Here is an 18592-nt window from a genome sequence, read left to right as displayed (position 1 = left end):
AAGACGAACGTGTCTCCTCCTCCAAGATTAAGATTAGCACTCCAAATCTTACGAAAGAGCGGAATATGTTTAGTCATTTTCGCTTAAATCTGTCGGGCAAAAGTGCCTTATAATATTTAGGGTTCATCTTATATTTACTTTAGTGTTACAGGGAAAGCGTTTTCTACAATTTATTTTGTATCGTAGCTATTTCATTTATAATATTGATGTTGTTGAAAGGTTTTGGTTATCATTTATATGTTAAATATGAAACATATATAGATTAAATGTGATATTTTTTATTATCACGGAGAAAATCATTTTAAATAAGTAATAAAAAGCTTTTTATGCGCAGTGACTTAATAATCAAGCATCGTTTATAAATAGGATGAACAGAATACTACTGCTAATGTTTAAATGAACACGCCCGAATGACTTAAATTGTGTTCGAGTTTCCTCGTATTTGCATTTAACATATAAACGGAAATTGAACCAATAAGTAGATCCTAACTCCATGTCAACTTGATAATATATTAATAAAAGCCTGTTTTAAGATTTCAATACTGTTTTAGGGTAACAAACTGTCATACGGTCCCAAGACAAATAGATATAGAACGATCGATCAGTGTAATAAATCAAAATGTGAGAATTGAAAATGATCGTCCTCGATAAATAGAAAGTTTTATTTTAATGTCTTTGAATTATAATTTGAATACAGTCTGTACTCTTTGATAAAATTACACTTGATTTTATTGCAATTTCGAAATTTTAAAACTGGCGCTTAATTGCGTCATAGAAATAAGGGCATCAATGGACCAATAAGACGTCAAGGTTGCAAGTGTCAATATGGCAGACGACGACATGGGAAGTTTTCAATGACACCAATTTTACATTATCTGGTAAGTATGAGTCATGAAATGTACTGTGGTTGGTCAAATATGGAGTTTTTACAGTATTTTCATCATGGTAATATAGTGAGATGTGACCAAACATTGGTATTTGTTCTGAAAATGCTATTGTTATGATATATGTTGAAGGTGGTCAGTCTTGAAAAATCAAGGCTCGACTGTTGCTCAATTTTTGTCTCTTCCATTGTATCATGAAATACAGCAGTACGTTTTTATATTAAGTTTGAAATATGAATTCATGAGACAAAATAGGGAATGGAAATATTTGTCAATTACCGTAGGCTATCGAGCACAGTTTTCTATGGTATAGGTAACTACACCCACTTTAGGTTAGGTTAATCTCTAGCATTGGTCTAGAAACTGGATATATACATTGCCGTTAGATTTTAAGTATTCTTAACGTTAGTATTTACATTACAGTGAGCTTCGTGCCAAACTTTACATTTTACGAGACTTGAGGCCCAACATCATTAGGCAAGTCATTAAGCTTTATACCTCAAAAACCTGACTAATAATACCCAGGCTAAAGTCGGTATTATTGTAGTTGAAGCGTTCAAACATCGGAGCATAAACCTTTAGACTATCAAAATATTACCGAAATTGGAGTCTTTGTATATCAGTGGCCAGTTCCTCCGGGGAGAATAGAATATGGACACCAGCTGAACTAAACTCCCCCCCCCCAACCTAACCCACAAGCCATGTCCTTACCTACTTACCTAATGGGGGATGACGCCCTCCTGCAACCCCCTTACACTGCCATATTCTTAGACGTTATCTTACATACAGTTGGCCGCTATCATACATACACCCCCCAAAATCTAATGGTTTTTGCTCCACTGTTTGCTCACTTTGCTTACAAAAAAAGAAAAATTCAAGACCTATGTATTGACAAGCGGTAATGGTGCTGAGTGGGACTCTACCGTAATATTACCCTGTGAGATATACCACAATGTACAATGAGGAAGGTCTTTGTGTTCTAGAGTGCATTGAGTGAATGTGAGGTTTCGGAGTTTACTATTGGTGGTAACATTCAATTTTTGCTTAACCTAGAGTAATCATGTATAACTTTTACTAAACATGGAGTAATTTTTTATATCTAAGGAAGTAGTGTCTTCTTAGTCTAATTTTTTTACTTTACTTTACTAATTGTTTTGTACTCATGTAAATCACCCTAATAAGGTTAATTTTTTTATTTTATTACCAAAGCATATACTACTGTATATGTTAAATACTAGTGTCCTAAAAGTTTTTATCGTAATTTTGTGTCATTCGTACTCGTGACATTTTGTGACCTCTTTGTAGTAGTTGATAGTTATTGACAGTATATTATTAATAATGTAGACCTTTTTGTTCCGGGGCATATACAAACATTTTGTCCTGTAAAATAGCGAACATGACTCCAGCAGCGTCTATTGAATTAGTTAACATTATTGTTGATGGCAAGTGGTGAGCAGAAACGTGAATCCTTTCCTCTCCATTTGTAGGAAGCACGTCACTTTTTTTCGGCCGCAACAAGTATGGTCGAACTGTTGCCCCGTTACCAAACCAATTATTCTTTCTTTTTTTTATAGGAAGTGAATGCTGGCTATTGTTTGTGCCTGTGGATGTGAAGCTAGAGATTTGACTTGCTGGGGAAATTGTGGACAAAGCAACCAGTTTAGGGCTAAACCACACTTTCTCTGTGTTTTTTGTATTGGGTATGAGTGTTCGCAATCATCCATGTGTATCGAGTGTTGGTCATGGCCTCCTTTATAGTGGCATTTGTATGCCTTGAAGGGGAGGATGAGAGCTAAGCTTTCCTCGGAGCCTTTCTTGGCAAAGCTGAAGAATTCACCAAAAAGGTCTCTCCTCTCCTCCATTCTCGCAATTAGTGCATCTGCTACTTCTGCTCCTGTGCTTACGCTCCTGGGTTGGTACTAGGGAGTATGCTTGAGTCTCCATAAGTCTTCCAGGTAGGCTCTTTATGACCTCTCCCTTGTTTCCCCCAGTGACAGTGTCTACCTTGGTATTGCCAGTGGTGAGAGGCATGGTTTGTGCATTCCCAGTGTCAGTGACCCCAGTGAGGTTCCTGTTGGTGGTCCCTCCAAAGCCCAAAGGACTGTGAAGGCTCGTCCTGTGGCACCAGTGCCTGGCTGAAAAGCTCCGGCACTTGGGGATATCACACCTAAAGTTGTGCGTAAGTTAGCCCCTGGGCCGAAAGTGTGTGCTTCCCTGATGCAGGGTCTTACCACATGCTTTAATCCTGACTAGGTCACCCACGATTACCACCCCTTCCTTTGTGCCTATCACCACGACCCTTGTGCCGGTTGTCTGGGGCCCGTAACTCATGTTCCCTCTGTGCCTCTGACCTCACCTGCGTCTGTATCACAAGCCCCTGTGAGTGTGCTTACCCCCTCCACTGTGACAATGTTCCCTTGTTGTGATTCTTATAGGATCAACCCATGTGGTTTCTTCCTCTGGGAGAGTGTTGTCGTCATTGGTCGCTTGGACCTTGACTCCTGTACGTGCAGAGCCTGAATTGCGGGTTAGAAAAAGGAAGAAATGTTTGCATTTTCTGCCTCCTTCGACTGATCTCCCTCGTCCTCCCCTTGACTTCTGACTCTTCTAAGAAGAAGAAGAGGAAAAGTATGAGGTTGAGGACGTCCATGAAGGTCAGTCGTAGTTGTACGGGAAGGGCTCCTTATGACACCACCTCTCTTTCAGGGAGGTGGTGGTAGGTGGATGATACCCCCTGTGGTACCTGCCTCATGGCTTCGTGTTTCATTCCCCACCCCCACGGCTGGTGCCTGTGTATTCTTGGTTACTTGGGTAGACAGGCATGACAGGAGTTATGGCCCCGTAAATTTTCTCTTCACTGGATGATGGAAGAGCTTCGGCACGCTCCATTATCCTTCCTATCTGTACGATGGACTCCTACTTCTCCCTTAAGTCATATACTGTACTTCGGTATAGCGAGTTGAGAGGATGACACCGTAAGAAGCTGTCATTGTACACTTGCATGTAATGAAAGATCATCAGTTGGGGGCAAAGGGACCTTTTCAAGCACAAGGCTATGGATTTTCCCCCAACATTTGACAAATGTTGAAATACGGTAGTTTTTAGAAAAAGTGCAGACAGACAAAGACAGACGAGAGTCATTATATTTGTAATGCATCTTCAGAATTATGTAGGTGTGTTGCAGCAGATTTACTGCGAACCCTGAGAAGAGCTCTCTGGGGGGAAAGGAGGAGACTTCGCTGCCAGTCCCACTTCAGAGGGGGAGCAGAAAGAGTCAGAACATGCACTCTGGCAGATTCTGACTCTTATTAGGGTATTCATCGGGTTTTTGGACCTAGAGATACCCCCATGAGAAGGCAAAGACACAGTCTTAGACTGTGTCATCAGCACTCAGAGGCCCTCTAAGACCAGTGCAGCCTTGCCCTGGTCTCAACGAGAACAGAGGACTGACCCAAGCCACGCTAATTGAGGGTCCCTCCGAGGTTGAAGTGCTGCCTTCTATTGGCGGAAATAAAAAACACATCAGGCGCTATGAGCACCGACTACGCATACGAGTATTGTTTACTTCGGGTGTCGAAAAAAAAATTCGGGTGTAGAGTAGGAACGTGTTCGAATTGTACTTCGCGTGTCGAAAAATTCGGATACAACCGGTACGACGAAAATTGCTTACTTCGTGTGTCGAAATAAAATTCGGGTGTAGAGTCAAAAATTTGCTCGAATTTTACTTCGGATGTTGGAAAATTCGGATGTAGATACGTTCGGATGTAGAGGTTCCACTGTATTAAGCTAATACTGTTTCGTCCCCATCCCCTGGTGATATGGTATTGGAAGTCTTGGTTACAATAGTTTTTCCTACAAGAAGACTCGGAATAACTTTATCTAGACAGTCAAACTTCTAAATATCTCAATACACAGCTTGCTTAGGCCGTGGACCTTGAGTAGCAAGCTTTTAGCGAGGCGCAGGGACTTCTTAACTAACATACTCAGATAAGGAGCCCCTGGGTAAAGCCAAAAGCCAGATCGGCAGGGATGTCCACCCTCCCTAATGGGTGAGTCACCCCTAAATAAATAGCATTGGTTTGTATTCCAGTTATGGAACAAATGACAAAATCGTAGATATGTATTTTTCCTAACAATACAAACCTTAGCGGTTTATACAAAGTTGCCCGCCAGCCCTATCCCCCTTGAAGTCCTACCTCCAAGCAAAGTGAGCTAAATCACAGGTGTGTGATTGGGAGCAGTTGTAAGGTACCCCCCCTACCCCCGCTAACTAGCGGTGTGGGTAGTTAACCCTCGCTAAATTTTAATGGCTCGTCATTTCAGCTTCGCACAAAGTAATACTGTACCCCTAAATAAATAGCTACGGTTTGTATCGTTAGGAAAAATACAAATTATCTACGAATTTGTCATCTTTCATATACTGTAAACTATAAAACTTGAAAATAACAAGAGGGTAAAAACTTTAAAATAACGAGAGGAAGAGGAACAAGATAGAATAGTGTGCTCGAGTATACCCTCAAGCAAGAGATTTCCAACCCAAGACAGTGGAAGACCATGGTACAGAGGCTATGGCACTATCCAAGACTAGAGAACAATGGTTTGATTTTGGAGTGTTTTTCTCTTAGAAGAGCTACTTACCATAGCTAGAGAGTCTCTACTACCCTTAGCAAAAGGAAAGTAGCCACTAAACAATTACAGTGCAGTAGGTATTCTCTTGAGAGAAGAAGAATTTTTTTTCAATTTCAGTGTTGTCAAGTGTATTAGGAAAGAGGAGAATGTGTAGAGAATAGACTAGACTATTCCGTGTATGTGTGGTAGAGATGAAATTAGCTTTGTTCCGTAACCGAAATACAAACCACGCTATTTACATTGGGTTTACCTTTCGGCGTAGCTGAAATGGCGAGCCATTAGAATTAACGAGGGTGTATTACCCCCGCGCTAGTTAGCGTGGGGGGTAGTGGAGTGGTAGCTAGCTACCCCTCCCCCCTCACACACCGGTGAACTGCTTCACTTCACTTTTGGCTCGGACAATGGACAGACGTCTCTGTCTTTGTCCTCGCTTGGCAGCCATTGTTTGTTTTGTCTTTACTTAATCACTTACTTTTCTTTTACTCAATATATATGTAAACATTTTTTCGTGTTTATGTATATATTTGAGTATAGAAATCAGTAAGTTTCCTCTTGAGGTCGTTCACCCTTTTACTACGTTACTTTTACTACGTCTGAGTAGCTTCCTTCCCGTGTGGGTGGGGTTGCTACGCCGTACGTTTTGTCTCAATTAGTTTATGAATCTAATTGTATTTGTTGATTTTTCAGCTTTGTAGAACGATTCCTTTCGGGGTTTTCGTTCTTTCTTTAGTGTTCATTCATTTTTAAATTTCATAATTACATAGTTACATAATTATAATTGTTATAATTCTGTTTTGGTTACAGCTCTCCTTCCGTGAGTGTAAGTAGTTGTGAGGGCACGTGCCTGTTATGTAATTCTTGTTTTCCTTTCCCTCGGGATTCTTCTTTGGAGCCTTCCCGGGGGAATGAATGTTAACTAATGATTTTTGTTTTTATTTTTCACAGTTACCGATCTAGTTCGTTTCTGTAATGTCACAACGGAGTGAGCTGTCTTGTTGAGGCCTGGTGATTCGGCTGTTGCTGTCTCCCCTATAGACCTTCGTCAGGGGTGTGTTTCCTTCTCCTGGAAGTACTCCCGTGATGATTGACAGCCCTCCAGTTCATTTTAGAACACTCAGGAGGCTCGCCTCCTTGGGTGGGGAACTTTCCTTTCGAGGGAAGTTTTCCTGTCCAGGCTTGAGTTTTTCCCCTTTGGGGGGTTCTTCTCTTGCCTTTTTTTCGTGCGACTATGCTCTTGGTACTGAGCGGTCGCACCTGCAGTTACGCTCAAGGGGCTGGGCAACTGCAGGAGCCCCTCTTCGGAGCATTGCTCTTTTTAGGTCACTGGCTGACCCGTATCTTCTACGAAGTGTTTCTCTTTCGTTCGCGAGAGAGTACACTCATAGAGACTCCTCTTCGGAAGACTCTTCTGCTGTTGTTGCTGTTGGCCGCCTTCGCCGTAAGGCTCACCGTCCGCTACGTCGTAAGGGCCTCCCATCTCCCTATAAGGGTGCTAAGAGGCGCCTTTTTGAATCTCCGTTGCAGCCTGCAGCTCCTTCCTCTTTAGATCTCTCCGGGGATCGATCTCCAACGCCTTCTTGACCTTCCGCCCCTGGTGCAGATGGACAGCAGTCTGGCCTCGTCTTCCGACGGACAACGGTCTTCCGACGGACAACGGACCCTTCGAAAGGGTTGCCTCCCACGGGGGTGCTTCCCTTGCGTATCAGGGTTCCCCTGCGCGCCTTTCTGCAGTGTTCTCTCCTGCTCAGTGTTAGCGCACAGGCGCTCTCCTGCTCATCAGCGTTTTCCTGATCGCTAGCGCTCTCCTGTTCGTCAGCGCTCTCCTGATGATCGTCGCTGCTGTTCCTGTTGGTTCCTGTTACGCGCCCTGTGCGCCCACGTTCGCCCGCGCAATCTAGAACTTCGGTTCAGGTCTTGGACAAGGACTCTTCTTCTACGCACAGGATTCCACGCGTTGCCTTCTGCTCGCCAGCGACCACAGACCCGTCAACGTTCGCCTGCGCGTCAACGATCGCCATCGATCTGCCACGCGTGTCAGGTCCCCTGGACACCATCAGTAGCGATCTAGCGCTCGCCTGCTGTAGACCACGCACCAATGGGCGCCAACGGTTTTCCTGACTGTCCAGGATCGCCTGATTGACAGCTCGCTTCAGCTCTCACCTTCCTGATGCACCTGCGCGCCTTCTGTTTAGCGCGATGCGCGCTAACCATCCCTAGTCTCTTACACGTTAGCGATCGCCTACGCGCCCGCACGATTCTTCGCCTGCGCCCTAGCGTTTTGTTAACGCACCACCGCTCGCCAATGCGCCATCGCTTGCTGACGCGCCATCGCTTGCTGACGCGCCATCGCTTGCCAACGCGCCTTCACTCGCCTACGGGCCATCACTCGCCAAGACGTGCCATCACTCGCCAAGACGCGCCATCGCTCGTCAACGTGCCATCGCTCGTCAACGTGCCATCGCCCGCCTACGCACCATCGGTCTCCCGACTGCCTGCGCTCACCCGCGCGCCCACGTGCCTGCGCGACCACACGCCCACGTGCCCGCGCGCCTACGTTCACATGCACTCCAATGTTCGCCCGCGCGGGAACCAACGGTATTCCATCGCGAGGACCAACGGTGTTCTGTGGCGCGAACCGACGGTGTTCCGTCGCGCGAACCGACGGTGTTCCATCGCGCAAACCGACGGTGTTCCATCGCGCAAACCGACGGTGTTCCATCGCACGAACCGACGGTGTTCCATGGCGCGAACCGACGGTGTTCCATCGCGAGAGCCTACGGTGTTCCATCGCGCAAGCCTAAGGTGTTCCATCGCGCGAACGTCGGCTCGATTCCTGCAGTATCCATTACTCGCCTATGAGTCATCGCTCGCCTGTGAACTTTCGGATTCCGACCACGAGCTCTCGCCCTTCCTACCACGCTCACCCTCCTTCTGCGCTCCCTCGCGCACTTTCGTCTGCGTGCCCGCGCATGGGTGCTTCCACGTTCAGCCACGCGCAAACCATTGATTTACCATCGCGCGAGCGTCAGGGCAATTGCGACCGTGATTCCCGTCGGGGTTTCGCAACATGGCCAAACTGGCGAGTCTTCTGGAGCGTATTTCCAGAACACGGTCTTCACCCCGTAAATGCAGAGCATGGCACATGCAAGAGCAGGAAGAATGTTCAGGGAGGTCTGAGCAACATTCTTCTTTCCAGAACCTGGGTTAGCCCTTCCTCGTCATTCCCTGGAAGGGTCTTGCCAGGGAGCTTTCCGTTCGAGATTTCTTCGTCGGGCAAGGGGTGACTGGTTTACCCCTTCCTCTTCTCCATCTCGTGGAAGGGGCTTACCAGGTCCTTTCCCTCCTCGGTTGCGACCCGAGGTTTTGTACAAGGAAGCTTCAGGAAGATTATGGGTACTTTCCTCCTCTCGGGCTCAAGCACCTTGGCGTTTCGTCGCCAAGTTTCGAACTTGCGGGCAAGCTCGATGTTGGACCATCTAGACGCAGTGACCGAGGGCTTCCTCTCGGGTGTCTCATCCGTGGATGTCGACAAGCTCAGACACACTTCCATCCTTGGGAAGAGCTTGTTTGTGCCCAAGGACAGAGACATGGACAGCGGTTGTGCGGAGGAAGTCGACTTCCGTTTTCACTCCTCCAAAGCGCTTTCTTCCAGACTCTGCAGGGCTCCAGCGCCTCTTCTTTCAGCCTCGTCGGCCTAGTTATCGGACCGGCTACGGCAGCTAAGACAAGGTGTCCAATAGCAGTCCCCTCCTGTCAGGGACAGGTAGCACGGGAGGCTCTCCCGGGGGGGGGGGGGGGGGGGGCATAATCCTAGAGGGAGCGGCAGAGTTCACAAACTCTAGGACTGGCAACCCCTCCTTGCAGGTCTCACGCTGGGAGGATGCCTAAGGTTACTCATCCGGATAAAAGCTTCCCGATGCCGATTCCTGCACGATCTCCGTGATCAGCCAAGGATATCGTGCCTCGCTCTTACCATCTCTCCGTCTCTGTCAGCGAATTCAGTGTCACTGAACCTCTATGCCATGGGGTCGGCAAGAGTTTTGCCCGTTTGGGCAGAATGATCCATGCCTTAGGAGAAGGTTCTCCATAGGGTCGTCGACGGCTTCACCCCCCGGCTTCTTCAGTCGATCCTTTCTCGTAGGAAAGCATCTGAGACGGGAATTCCATTGTCAATCTCTCAGCTCTGATCAAGTTTGTCGGACAAACTTCGTCCAGCGTGGAACAGCAGAATTGATCAGACTGGTAACGAGGCGACAGGACTCCTTAGGCCTTGGATCGGAAGGACGGTTACTTCCAGTTTCCATTCTATCCATCTTCCAGGAAGCTCTTGGAATTCAGCCTAGACTTAAGATGCGGTGTGGCGATCCCGCCGCGGCATCGCAGGTTTTTCCCCAGAGAACTCTCCTGGCTTTCCTCATGGCCGCTCAGGAGCAGGCTTCCGCCTCCTTCGCCTTTTGGAGGTCTGGTCAACTCCGGTAGGCTCGGGTTCGACCTTCTTCAACGCCGGGACAAGCTTCTGGGTCCTTACCATGAGTGAGGGATCATGGTAATTTGCTAGGAGCCTTCTCTACTTCTGCCTCAACATCTGGAGTATCTAGCCATGATATTGAGTCAACGGCCTTACCACATTGGAAACACCGCTTCTCGTCCGATCAGCGAAGTTAAGCAACGTTGGGTCTGGTCAGTACTTGGATGGGTGACCGCCTGGGGACGCCAGATGCTGTTGCCTCCTTCTCCGAGCCTTCCCTTCAGTTGACTGTGGCAAGGCTGAGGAGAGTCGCAGTACCTGTTCTCAGTCAAGCAGAGCTTTCAGCCCTACTTTGGAACGTTTCCTAGGTCTCTTTTCCTCATTGACCCGTCTAAAGTCCCGAACGGTCGCCTCAGGATAAGTTCCCTGTGAGGCGGCCCAAGTTCCGGTGGTATCAAAGCAACGATTAACCGGACTTTTTGGCCCCTATGGGACCAGCGGAACGTTTAGACCTGCAATGGGTGTTGACCTATGGAACCTCTTGATGGGAGTGGATATTCTCGTCCTTTCCCCACATTTGGATGCTGTTCTCAGGCTCGTCAAAGAAAAGGGGGGGCCGCATGTTCCGGTTCAGGCCTATGGTCAGGACCTGAAGGATACCTCTCCATCATTCAGGCAGGCTTAGGGGCCGTAGTCTGGCCCCTCTACAGATCCTACAGTTCCTGCCGAGTCGCTCCGTGCGCGACGACTTCATGGTACTGGCGTATTCCAACCAGCAAGGGACGCATTTTCATACCTTCGCATCTTGCAGTAGAGATACTGAGATGATCCGAGGTCCTCTCTATACCACTATCGGCTCGCTCATTCCGGGCAGAGGAATGTTCTCTCCGACTATCTGAGCAGAGCCTCGCAGATAGAGGGTACCTGGGGGTCTTTGGCCTTTAGTAGCCAGCAAGTCCTGGCCTGGGGGACCTGATCGCGACAGCCTGGAACTTCAAGCTTCCGCTGTTCTTCCCCCCAGTCTCAGACCCCAAGACTCTTTGGCAAAATGCTTTCCGGTGATGGTGGGACAACATCGACGCCTGCGTCTTACCACCATTGTTTTCTGTTGAGAATGGGTCTCAACAAGACCAGGTTGTCTGTCAACCTTTCGATGGCCCTGAAAGCTCCACTGTGACTATACGCGGAACGATTTCCGGACCCTCTGCTTCCCCTAACGGAACTCCCGGGAGAGCTTCTCCCACGGCACAGGCTACTCAAACAACCACACTACAACATCTTTCACGAGCCGTGGCATCGCTTCGGCTTCACGCCTGGAGACACTACGCCGCCTCCTCAAGAAGAGACAACCCGCTACAGTCGCGGAGCGGAGGTCGCGTCACCTGCGATAGTCATCCGCAGGGGTCTACCAGGCGAAGTGGAGAGTCTTCTGTGGTTGGTGTCGTGGGAGAGATACCTCTTCCCTTGAGGCCTCTTCTCCAGCAATAACGGACTTATTGCTTTTCGGCGAAAGGAAACTCCTTTTCGCTCTCGGCAATGAAGCCTGTCGCTTAGCCTTTCCCTGACCTTCAGGCTTAAAGGAATAACTTTTTCCTGCCCGCTGGATCTTTCCTCACTCATGCGAAGCTACGAACGTCCCTGCCCCCAGTCGGAGTGAGACCTCATCCATGGAGCATGGTTCGGACTTTTTAGTCCCTTATGAGATCTTCTCATGAACCATTACGTCAGGCCTCTGATCGTATTCCGTCTTGGGGGATGGTGCTCCTGCACACTCTGTCCTCGGCCAGTGTGTAAGCAATCTTCTTGGTCTCGTACGACTACGCCCTTTCTAAGGAATAGGGGAAGGCAACATTCAGGTTCGCTCCTGAGTTGTTGGCTAGACCCAGAATCTTGGGGTCCCGGCCCTTCGGTCCAACTCCTTCAAGATTTCGAGTCACCATTCTGTATCAGATGACCCAAACCTTCTCCTTCTTGCCAGTAAAGGAATCGAGGGGTTATCTTTGGGAACAGCTGCAGTTCGTCCTCACGTGCAGCCGGGTTGGGAGCACAGGAAGGACACTGGGGAGAGTCTCCAGTATACCTCTTCAGCTCGGACTCACGGACATTCATCTCGACCTGAATCCAGACCTTCCCCCGTCACGTCGCCCTACAGCACGATGTCGGATACATCGCAACGTCCCTTGTCTTCGAGTAGTACTACTCTGTGACGCAGGTGCTACAAGCTGGAGTCTGGAAGCGTCTAATGACCTTCGCAGCCCGCTTCCTGCAGGACGTGACCCACAGGAGTATCGATACGTTTCTATCGCTCTGTGGTGGTTACACAACAGTTGGTCTAACCTCAGGCTCCTTTTTGGACAGGTAGCAGAAGGTTGAGGGCATTGTTATCAGGTTTTAGTCTGCATGAACGAAAGAAGTATGTCTGCCCCTTACTTCTCTCTTCATCGTCCCCTCTACTGGGGAAGCAGCATCCTGGTCTCTGCATAGCTGACCTCAAACCTCTGCAGGTAAACCATGCTTCCTTGTGTTCCGAGTATTGAGTCAATACTGCCGCGTCCCCCATACCCTGACGAGGTGGTAGTGGGGAACGTCCTAACCCAGAGTTCCCTCTGGAACTCCAGGTTAACTGCCTAGGACGGGTCACACTTCTTCCTTCACACACAAGCTTATGTAGGCCACACGTTTCCTTGCGGAGCAAGGAACTTGTGAGGTGCAGGGACTCCTTTTCTCGAGTGCGACTCACTCGGATTTTGAGTCCCCGGGTAAAGCCAAAGCCAGTATGGCTGGGGACTTTCCACCCTTCCTAAGGGGTAAGTCACCCAATGTAAATAGCGTGGTTTGTATTTCGGTTACGGAACAAATGACAAATTCTTAGATACGTAATTTGTATTTTTCCTAACCATACAAACCTTAGCTATTTACACATATTTGCCCGCCAGCCCTGTCCCCCAAGACAAGTCCTACCTCTAAGTGAAATGAAGCAGTTCACCGGTGTGTGAGGGGGGGAGGGGTAGCTAGCTACCACTCCCCTACCCACCCGCTAACTAGCGCGGGGGTAATACACCCTCGTTATATTCTAATGGCTCGCCATTTCAGCTACGCCGAAAGGTAAACCCAATGTAAATAGCTAAGGTTTGTATGGTTAGGAAAAATACAAATTATCTCTGAATTTGTCATGTTACCAGAGAGAGGGATCTAATGTCCTTGGCCAATCACTACCTAAAATGGATGAGTCAACCCCTATAAATAGCATTGGTTTGTATTTTAGTTACGGAACAAATGACAAATTTGAAAGTAATTTGTATTTTTCCTAATGATACAAACCTGTAGCTATTTATAAAAGTTAGCCTGCCAGCCCTAGTCCCCTTTGAAGTCCTACCTCCAAGCAAAGTGAGGTTCACAGCCCATGTGTGTGAGTGAGATGGGTAGTTACTAACCCCCACCTCCCCGCTAACTAGCGTGTGGGTGGTTAACCCTCGCTAAAATTCTGATGGCTCGTCTTTCAGCTTCGCCGAAAGTAATACCCCTGTAAATAGCTACAGGTTTGTATCGTTAGGAAAAATTCAAATTCCAAATTTATCATGTTTGTGACTTTTCTCAAATTGAATCTTCTGGTGTACTGCTTACCAGTACCAGACCCACAGGCTGCCTTCCAGGATGCCTTTCAACACCTGTGAGATAATCGAGATGTTTATACGTTCTTCCCTGTTCTGCCTAATGAGGAGACTCCTCATGGTGAGGTCATCATACAACCTATCGATGACTGATAGCTCCATTGTGGCAGCAAGCAGAGTGGTATCCACACCTACTTCTGCTGACAGAGGTTCCGAGGGAGCTTCCTCCCTTACACGACCTTTGTCAACCACATGCTGAGATTTTCCACAATACTGTCGCATTCTTACAAGTCCACACCTGGAGGTTATCCCGCATCTCCTCTCGCAGAGAATGTATTCGCGCCCAGTGCCAGTGGCAAAACATGTCTGGGTATTTCGGAAGGTCTTCCAATGCCGTCTATCAGGAAAGTGGGCAATCTCTTGGAGTTGGTGTCGTAAAAGGGGTTTCTCTCTACTCAGAGCCACTATACCCCTGATCACCAAGTTCTAGTTATATCTTCGAGAGGAAAAACTGTTAGTCTCGGAGGTGAAAGATCTTTGCTGAGCTTTAGCTTAGTCTTTATTGAGCTCGAATTTCCATTCCATGGAGATAATTTTCCAGCTAGTTGGAATAGAACTTCCACCCACTTCAAGGTAAGTCTCCTTGATAAAGAACGAAGGTTTGTAAACTTCCTTTGTAAAAAACAAAGGTTTGTATTTCTGAAGGAACAAATGAAAAATTTGGAACTAATTTGTATTTGTTCCAACACGAAGTACTTACCTCGAACTACTTTCTTAGGAGTATCTGGGATCTCCTCACAACCGACCAGAATTTTGTGTAGTTTACCCTAATCCCGTTTTCTATGCGGGGTAACCTCTGGCAGAGTGATACGAGTCATGAGGCAACCCGGGGTCAGAGAGCATGCTTGCTCAGGTCTCAATTTCCAGTAAGTTTTCTGGTCGTGTCGCGTTAACACCTCGACGCGCTCTCCTTATCCAGTGCGACCCTTTGTGTCCCCGACCCCTTTGTGTCTCACGCGGTCCCCACGTAGTCCCATTGTGCTCTTTCCTTACCCTTTCCCTCTGTGTTCCTGTGTCTCTTGGTGCCTTACTAGTGCGTGATGGAGCATCCTCGTTGTTGTCCCAGGCCTATGGCCGGAAAATCGTGTGACGCTTTTCTGTCGAAGCCTGAAGTCGACCCGCACTCCTTGTGTTCGTCGTGTAGGGGCAGCGTGTGTTCCCCTACGGCCACGTGTCCGGAGTGCGAGTCCTGGAACGAGGTGCAGTGGGTGCGATACGGCACCAAGAAGAAGAAGGCGTCCAAGAGGTTGCCTAGGAAGCCGAGCGTCTCCTCGCCACTTACTTCCCCCGGTGCTTCGTTGGATAGGGCTTCTCAGCCGCCTTCCCCTACCCAGAGCAGGGGACGAGGTAAGTCAGTTGCGGGGGAGAGGCCTATTGCTCTTCCCCAGGAGTCTGAGATACCTAAATGTGGGGATATTTTGTCGGTCCAGGGAAGTGGGGGTCCTGAGGGAGGGACGGGAGTGTTTTCGGAGGACGGAGTCCTGGTGCCAGCAGGGCCCGTCTCTTCCGACGATCCTATGTGGGGGAAGGCTGCTGCAGCCTCTTCCCCCGCTTATGGCCTGTATTTCAGGTACGTCTACCCGGGGGAAACGCCGAGAAAGAGGACTCGCCGCCGTCGGATCCCCTCACGTGGGCGCCGCCAAGGACGCCCTTCAGATCGCCCATGAGGCTGGAGGAAGAGTTCACGGCCTGGTTCCCCTGCAAGAAGTTGCCTCGCTCTCCCCCAGCGCCTTCAGCAATCTTCATGGAGCCCTTGTCGCCTATGGATCGTCACGTGGAACCACCAGCGACGCGGGATGACTCGGAACCTTCGGTGCGGTCCTACAGGTCGTCAGGCTCCTCGTTCGAGGCTTACTCTTACTCCTCGGAGGAAGGAGCCCCAAGGGATCAAAGGAAAAGACGAGACAGGTCCCGCAGGAGGCGGTCCCGTTCCCGCTCAAGATCTCGACACGCCAGGAGGCACGCTAGATCACCCAGGAGGAAGTACAGGAGGAGTCGCTCCCCTAGAGAAGAATGGGTGCGTGTCGCCATTCCGCGCAGCCATCTCCTGGGATCTTCAGCAGTTCCGGGTACCTCTGGCTGGGTCCCATGGGCTCGTTCTCCCACAACAAAGTACGTTCCCTGCAGTAGGCCTGAGCGGCGATGAGAGTCCCCACTTCAGGCCCCAGGAGACAGGCATAAGTCCGTGAAGGTTCCTGCTCCATCCGCCCCTTCGGCCTGGCAGCCGTGTCCCAGCCTCCAAGTCTTTGACGAGCCGGCAGGAACGTGAGAGACATTCAGCAGATGTGAGGAAGCCCGTAGGAGCCTGGTCCTCCGTGGGGAGAGACAAGCCCAGGACGGAGGCCTCCGTCCCAGCAGCGATGCCCGTCCTCCATCCAGAACCGCCGAGGGTATGCCGTGACAAGAAGATGCCTTCTCCTCGAGCGGCACCCTCCGTCGGGGGTGCCCCTTTTCAGGCAGAGGAACATTCGACGAAGGTCCTGGGAGACGGCGCGGAGGGCTCAGCGGCCGCGGTCTCGACATACAGGAAGGTGATAGTTCTCATTAAACGGCACCACAGACTGGACGAGCCGAAGCCTGCCACAGACGAAGTCTGGCTCTCAGGCCTCAGCTGGTTGGTTGATACCCCCGTGCAGCAGAGGCCCTCACTGGCACTTCCCCTGGCGAGAGACGTTAGACTGGGCATGGCTCATATTGACAGGATAGTGGCCAGCCATGCGGACGCCCCCAAGTGTCAGAGCGCCTCCAAGCTCCTCCAGGGCCTCAAGACCCAGAAGAGGTTCTACCTCCCTGAAGGGCGCCATGCCGGTCCCTGTACTGTAGAACCTGCTGTTGCCATCCTAGGTCAGGGGGCCGCAGAAGAGAGAGCTACCGCCGCCCCAGTTTGCTTCTCCCCATCAGAGACCTCCATGATAGAGGATTTGGCCATGGATCTGGTCTACGTCTCATCGTGGCTAGATTGGTGGGCCTGCACCCTGGTGGGTTTTCAGGCCTCGCATTACCTTTCAGTTCCGGAGAACCAAACATTACTGAAGGAGCAGATTAGCTCAGGAGGGAAGGCCCTCAAATTCATGTCCTACCAGTCCCTCTCACAGGCGGCCAATTGGGTCCTTCGCAAGACGGACACGGTCCTCGGCAAATTGGTCAGGAGGCTCCCAGACAGGGATGCGAGGGCCCTTAGGAACTTACCCCTGTGGGGTGAGTCAGTGTTCCCCCTGCAGGCGGTGGAGGAGACGGTAGAGAGGGTCAGGAAGCTCACGGATGCGGGAGATCCCAGACCCCCTCCAACAAGAAGACCTGCCCATAGAAGACCATCCTCCGACGTCTCTCTCCCTCCCCGCACTTCACCTAGCCAACCCAGAAGGGACCCCTCGACTACGGCCTGGCCCCAACCTTCGCAGCCCACCCGTCGAGGAGCTCCTACTTCGTAGTCAGCCTTCAGGCCTTCCTATTCGGGCTCCAGGAGAAGGCGTTCAGGCCGCGCCTCTCGAAGGAGGTAGGAAGAGAGGCCTCCTACTCCTGCCAATGCCTCAGGTGGGGGGATGCCTCAAACGATCTTGGCAAGCATGGCGGGACCACGGAGCGGATCCGTGGACCGTAGCTGTACTAAAGGAGGGGTACAGGCTGCCCTTCCTAGCGGAACCCCCACCTCTGATCCCAGATCAACAGGCGGAGTGGTTGGCACCCAAGGACCCCTTGAGAGTAGCAGCGTTGCAGGAAGAAGTCTTGGAAATGCTGGCGAAGGGTGCAGTGGAACCAGTCAAGAACCCAGGTCCGGGGTTCTACAGCAGACTCTTCCTGGTGGAGAAAGCGACAGGGGGCTGGAGACCTGTCATAGACCTCTCAGCCCTCAACAAGTTTGTGTGCAAGACCGACTTCAAGATGGACACCCCGAAGTCGGTCCTAGCGGCCTTGAGGGAGGAGGACTTCATGATGTCCATAGACCTCAAGGATGCCTACTTCCAGGTCCCTGTCCATCCCTCCAGCAGGAAGTTCCTAAGAGTGAAATGGAGTACTCAAACGTTGCAGTTCAAGACCCTCTGCTTCGGACTGTCGACAGCTCCTCAGGTCTTCACGAGGATCTTCGCAACAGTTTCAGCCTGGGCACACGAACAGGGCATCCGCCTGATTCGGTACCTAGACGACTGGTTGTTGCTTTCAGCCTCAGAGGAAGTACTGAGGGAATAAGGCGCGAAGCTCCTGCAGTTCTGCAACGTCTTGGGTATCATCATCAACTTGCAAAAGTCCCAGCTGATACCCTCCACCAGGATGACCTACCTCGGAATGGTCCTAGACTCCCGGTTGGCGAGAGCCTTCCCTTCCGCGAAGAGACTGGACAACCTGGAACAGATCCTCCGGCCCTTCCTGTCGGGCCAGCCCAGGAGAGCCAAGGACTGGCAGAGACTGATAGGCCACCTCGTTTCATTGGAGAAGTTAGTCCCCCAGGGGAGGCTCAAACTCCGGGGAGTGCAGTGGAACCTGAAGGAGCTCAGGAGCCAGGGGGACTCCCCGCACAAGATAGTCCCGGTGTCCCCGGAGACGAAGGAAGTCCTGGAGTGGTGGTACGTCAGATCGAACACCCTCAAGGGAATGCCCTTCCAAGCTGACCCTCCGGAGATGCTTCTGTTCACGGACACATCCAAGGAGGTTTGGGGTGCCCATCTCCTCGACAAGACAGCAAAAGGAAAATGGGAAGGCGAGGAGATGAGCCTGCACATAAACGTGCTAGAGATGATGGCAGTACAAAGGGCTTGCCTAGAGTTCGTCCAACTGCTCCGGAGAAACACCGTGGCACTGATGTGCGACAACGCCACGGTGGTGGCCTACGTGAAAAAGCAAGGAGGACTGATGTCGAAGGAACTGTGCAGTCTCACGATGGAGTTCCTAGAATGGGCTGAAGTAGAGCAAATCAAAATCTCAGCCAGGTTCATTCCGGGGAA

General features: G+C 50.1%; 1 protein-coding gene and 1 non-coding gene across 4 annotated transcripts in view; both read left to right on the top strand.

The window, feature by feature from the left end:
* The first annotated feature begins 598 nt into the window (after positions 1–598).
* LOC137621498 (hyccin-like) overlaps positions 599–18592 on the top strand; it is a 226898-nt gene continuing 208904 nt past the window's right edge. Inside the window, exon 1 of one of the 3 annotated variants that reach the window (XR_011040249.1) lies at positions 599–878. The gene's annotated coding sequence lies outside the window, so the exon portion shown is untranslated. The remainder of the gene's footprint in view (positions 879–18592) is intronic. The other 2 variants (XR_011040250.1, XM_068351849.1) reach the window with 2 other exon arrangements.
* LOC137622118 (5S ribosomal RNA) lies at positions 10124–10242 on the top strand. The gene has a single exon (XR_011040372.1). It is a non-coding gene; the product is annotated as a 5S ribosomal RNA (ribosomal RNA).

Source organism: Palaemon carinicauda, chromosome 28 (genome assembly GCF_036898095.1).
Source record: "Palaemon carinicauda isolate YSFRI2023 chromosome 28, ASM3689809v2, whole genome shotgun sequence".
Lineage (NCBI taxonomy): Eukaryota > Metazoa > Arthropoda > Malacostraca > Decapoda > Palaemonidae > Palaemon > Palaemon carinicauda.
Note: the sequence above shows the minus strand (reverse complement) of the source record. Positions and strands in the feature narration are given on the sequence as shown.